Below are 5377 nucleotides of genomic sequence, written 5' to 3' on the forward strand. Positions count from 1 at the left end.
TTCAAAGGCAAATGAAAAATATTAAAAATCGTTAGTCACAGTTTTTTTTTATAAGCATTTAAAGTTCAAAAAATGACAAAATATGGAAAAATCATGAAAATTTGCAAATTATTTCGAGTTAGAAATTCATAAAAATTTTTCTTTTTAAATCTAAGATATGAAAATGTAATACAAGATTCCTCATAAGATTGTCTACCTTTTAAAAAATAAAAATGTCTACAAGCAAGTCAAATTAAATTTTTATGAGTGTTTGAAATTCATATTTTTACAACATTTGATATTCACTCGATTTCTCATGTTACGATTTTCTTATTTTGTTGTAAGTAAAAAATGAATGGCTGTAGATACTTGACAATTTCATTGAACGTTCATATTTTCATTTTCTATACACGATAAAATTTTAAAAATAATTTGACTCTTTTTGAGCTGACATATGCACAATTTTTTTTTATAAGCATTTAAAGATCAAATTTTGACAAAATTTATCAAATCTTAATTTGAAAAATTATTTTGTAGTTAAAAATTTATAAAATGTTCAATTTTTGTATCTAAGAATTAAAAATTTAAAACAAGATTCCACGTAAGTAATTAATTCTGTTACCAAAAAATCTAAAAAATACATTTACACAGTTTATTTTTATAGTCATTTTAAGTACAAATTTGGACGAAATTACATATTAAAAACCTAGGATAACTATTTTAGTTATTTTGTTGTGATTGTATAATATTATTCGTGGGTACTTGAAACTTCTAAAGTATACTATTATATATCTATGATTTTACCACGGTTTTTTGTTGATGTATAACGCGACACGCGTTATAACTTATAAGTACCTAATAGATATTATGATATGATTAATTTGGAATTTATTATAGGTACCTATTATAGGTCAATTTTTTTTTTATACCATAGATAAGTATATATTTGTCTAATACATAGACTGATATACCGTCTCTGCTCAGAATCGTTTTTCTTATACAGTGATATTATATCATTGAATTCAAATTTAATACAGTGACCCACTTCTAACCTACTGTACAGCAGAGCGACATCCACTTACCCACCTTTTTTTATATTTAATTCAAAAACAAAATATGTATTTGATATTAATATGATGTTTGGTAGTATATTATTTCTTTATATTTTATATTAAAATGGGCTTCTTTAGTCTTTTTATATTTTTTCCTTTACATTTTTCTAGTTATATTTATAGGATATTATGTCCTGTATCCTAGGGTGACCAAACGTCCTATTTTTACAGGATTGTCCTTTATTTCAGCGTTGTCTCCTGTTGTCCTGACAAACTTTTTTCAGGACGCTTTTTGTCCTGTTTTTTTTATCAAACAAAATGAATGAATTTTAAAACGAAATTTCCGAAAGTAATGAATAATGATTATAATTGTAATCTTGTGATTGTCTGAATTTATCAGTATGGGGTATGTTTACGAGTTATATGAGCTTATCGGAGTTATCGGACTATGATTTCGATTCTATCTATTTATATCACTGAAAATACGTTTTGTGAATACGTTTATCGTTATTATAGCGAATAGCTATTAGTTAAGTTCCAACAATCGTTGAGTGTTGTCGACTTGTTGATAATCGTTAATATAATATTTTACAATTTTATCGTACGTGGAAAAATGGGGATATCACTTTGAACCACTAAAAGTTTTTCATTGGATTCAAGTACTAGATTTTCCGATTTGGAGTAACATTCAAGAAAGTTTTAAATATATTATTAAAAATAATCCAACACTGAAATTCGATGAAGATGAACTTTTTGACGAATTTAATCATGTGATATATGTAATGAAGGTTAAAATGCAAAACTGGAAAAATGGTTCATAAACTGAAGATCGGTGGTGTGAAATATTTAAAATTCCAGAAAAAAATAACATTCCAATTAAATATTTTACGGTTATTTTAGAGTATTCAATGTAGCTATTCCAGGAACTAACGCGTCGGTAGAAAGAGTATTTTCAATTACAAATGTTTTATGGACAGATGAGAAAAATCGATTTCTTGTGGCCACAATTAGATCGATAATAATCGTAAAACAACATTTGAAAATGTTTCATGTACAGAATTTCATACATTTCTTTTAGGACACCCACAATTTTTAAAACTAATTACATCTTCAAAAAAATATGAAAAATCAAATAGTGAAGACATTTTTGAACAATCGTCATCAAAATGAATTAAAAAGTTTTTTTAAAAAAAGTTTTTTCTTATACAAATTTAAACTTATACAGTGTTAATAATATATATATATTAAGTATTAATAAAAAAAAAAAAAATTATTATTAATTTTGTCCTGTATTTTTTTTTTAAATATGGTCACCCTACTGTATCTGAATCATTGCAAAGTAGTAGCAAAAAGTTCCGACATACCACAAAAAAAGAGGCCCCCCCAAAAAAAAAAAATTCATCACGCTACGCCTATGGCTCAAAACTTAACAAATTGTTTAATATGTATTAATGTGTATTCTAGAGTCTAAACATATGTATTTTAAATAAAAATAATACCACATCTTTGTACTAACCAATTTTTCATTTTTTTAATAATAAAATTAAGTGTTTAAATTCTAAAAATAATATACAATAATTTTAAATGAAAATATATATTTTTTTAGGGATGTTTTTATAGGTATATCTAAGTGGGCCGTTTTTTTTATGTTCCCGGTAGAAATAGTTGACCCAGTCCGGCCCTGAATATTTGTCAATTTGTCATTCATTTTTTCGTTTACCACTGTATCAGGTGATTACTGAATAACGTAAGTACTTATTTATTCAAATAAATTAAATAATTATTAATTGCACATTGAGGATGAACGCCATTATAGGACAATAAAATAAAATAATAGGAAAAAATATCGATAGTCAATATCGGTTCAATATAATTTATAATACAACTCTGAACTCAATATAAATAAAATATTAGTAAAGTTAATAATTCTAAAAATGTTAATGAGGTTTAATAAATGTTGGACACCCCCCGATAAATCGCCCAAAATACGCCACTGAGGTGTGTCATGTGGTCATCTACAAACTTCTGTTTTTTTAAAGGAGAGATCCCATTTTTACTGTACACATTTTAGATGGATAATTTTTTTTTTGAAAACATTTATGTAGGTACCTCTCTAATTCAATATTCGAACGAGTATAGTTTATCAGCTATTAAAATGTTCATATTAAGGACAATAGTCCTTAAAAATGGTTTTACAAAAATATACATTTTTAGAAAAATAATCCGGTATATGATTTAATGCATAAAAGAGTGGCTGTCATTTGAGAACAAATGTTTGTATATTTACAGGACACTCTCTAAATAGTAAAAACAATCTCAGGAATTTGAAAATTTGGTCTTTGATAAACCATTATATTTCTACATTAATTATTCATGCATTGTAATTGTAAAATTATGCTGTTGAAAATAATATACAATTAATTCATATATATATATATTACTATTAGCCATAGTAATTTATTTTTCTATTAGTCTTTTGGTGAACTTTTTAATGTCTATATGGTTATTCGTTTTTGATATTACAAGAAAAGAACAAAATCGATTTTGTCAAAAGTTGGTTTCCAGTAAAAATTTCAGTTTTCATCTATCTTTTTTTCGATAATAATTGTTTTAATTTTTAAGAAAAGTACCACTATAGGTTTAATTGAAATTATAATGAGGTTGAATATTTATAAACTAAAAAAAGGTGGGTAAGTGGATGTCGCTCTGCTGTACAGTAGGTTAGAATTGGGTCACTGTATAATGGACAGTATTAAATTTGAATTCAATGATATAATATCACTGTATAAGAAAAACGATTCTGAACGGAGACGGTATGTCATTCTAGGTATAAGATATATTATATACTTATATCTATGGTATTAAAAAAAAATGACCTTTAATAAATTCCAAATTAATCATATCACAATATCCATTAGGTACTTTTAAGTTATAACGAGTTATACATCAATAACAAATCGTGGTACTATCGTGCCTATGTAATTTTTAGATTTTTTGGTAACAGAATTAACTACTTACGTGAAATCTTGTTTTAAATTTTCAATCCTTAGATATAAAAGTTGAACATTTTATGAATTATTCAATTTTAAATTTGATAAATTTTGTCAAAATTCGATCTTTAAATGCTTATAAAAGAAAATTGTGCCTATGTATTTTTAATATTTTTCAACTACTGTTTTAACAATATATCAGGAGCCTTGTATTAAATCTTTACACTTTTTGACCCAACAAATACATTTTTATTGATATTTATAGAAAAAAAAAAATAAAAAAATTGAAAACTGACAATGTCCGCAAACAGCTCAAAAAGAGTCAAATTATTTTTAAAATTTTATCGTGTATAGAAAATGAAAATATGAACGTTCAATGAAATTGTCAAGTATCTACAGCCATTCATTTTTTACTTACAACAAAATAAGAAAATCGTAACATGAGAAATCGAGTGAATATCAAATGTTGTAAAAATATGAATTTCAAACACTCATAAAAATTTAATTTGACTTGCTTGTAGACATTTTTATTTTTTAAAAGGTAGACAAACTTATGAGGAATCTTGTATTACATTTTCAAATCTTAGATTTAAAAAAGAAAATTTTTCATGAATTTCTAACTCAAAATAATCTGCAAATTTTCGTCATTTTTACGTATTTTGTCAATATTTGAACTTTAGATGCTTATAAAAAAAAAATTATGACTATGGATTTTTAATTTTTTTTATCCACCTTTGAAACAATATAATAGGAACCTTTTATTAAATGTTCAAGCGTTTTTAACCAACAAATAAAATTTTATTGATATTTATAGAAAAAAATAAATAAAAAAAGGAGGGTAAGTGGATGTCGCTCTGCTGTACAGTAGATTACAAGTGGGTCACTGTATAATGGATGGTATTAAATTTGAATTCAATGATATAATATCATTGTATAAGAAAAACAATTTGAGCGGAGATGGTATGTCGGTCTATAGGTATAAGACAAATTATATACTTATCTATGGTATTAAAAAAAAATTGACCTATAATCTATATAGGTACCTATAATAAATTCCAAAATATATCACAATATTCATCAGGTATTTAATATAACTCGTTATACATCAACAACAAACCATGATACTATCATAGATATATAATAGTATACTTTAGAAGTTTCATGTACCCACGAATAATATTATACAATCGCAACAAAATAACTATGCTTATAAAAAAAAATTGTGCCCATGTATTTTTAATATTTTTCAACTGCTATTGTAAAAATATATCAGGAACCTTGCGTTGAATTTTCACGCTTTTTTACCCAACAACAAAACTGACAATGTCCGTAAACAGCTCAAAAAGAGTCAAATTA

The sequence above is a fragment of the Acyrthosiphon pisum genome, chromosome X (assembly GCF_005508785.2).
Source record: "Acyrthosiphon pisum isolate AL4f chromosome X, pea_aphid_22Mar2018_4r6ur, whole genome shotgun sequence".
Classification (NCBI taxonomy): Eukaryota; Metazoa; Arthropoda; class Insecta; order Hemiptera; family Aphididae; genus Acyrthosiphon; species Acyrthosiphon pisum.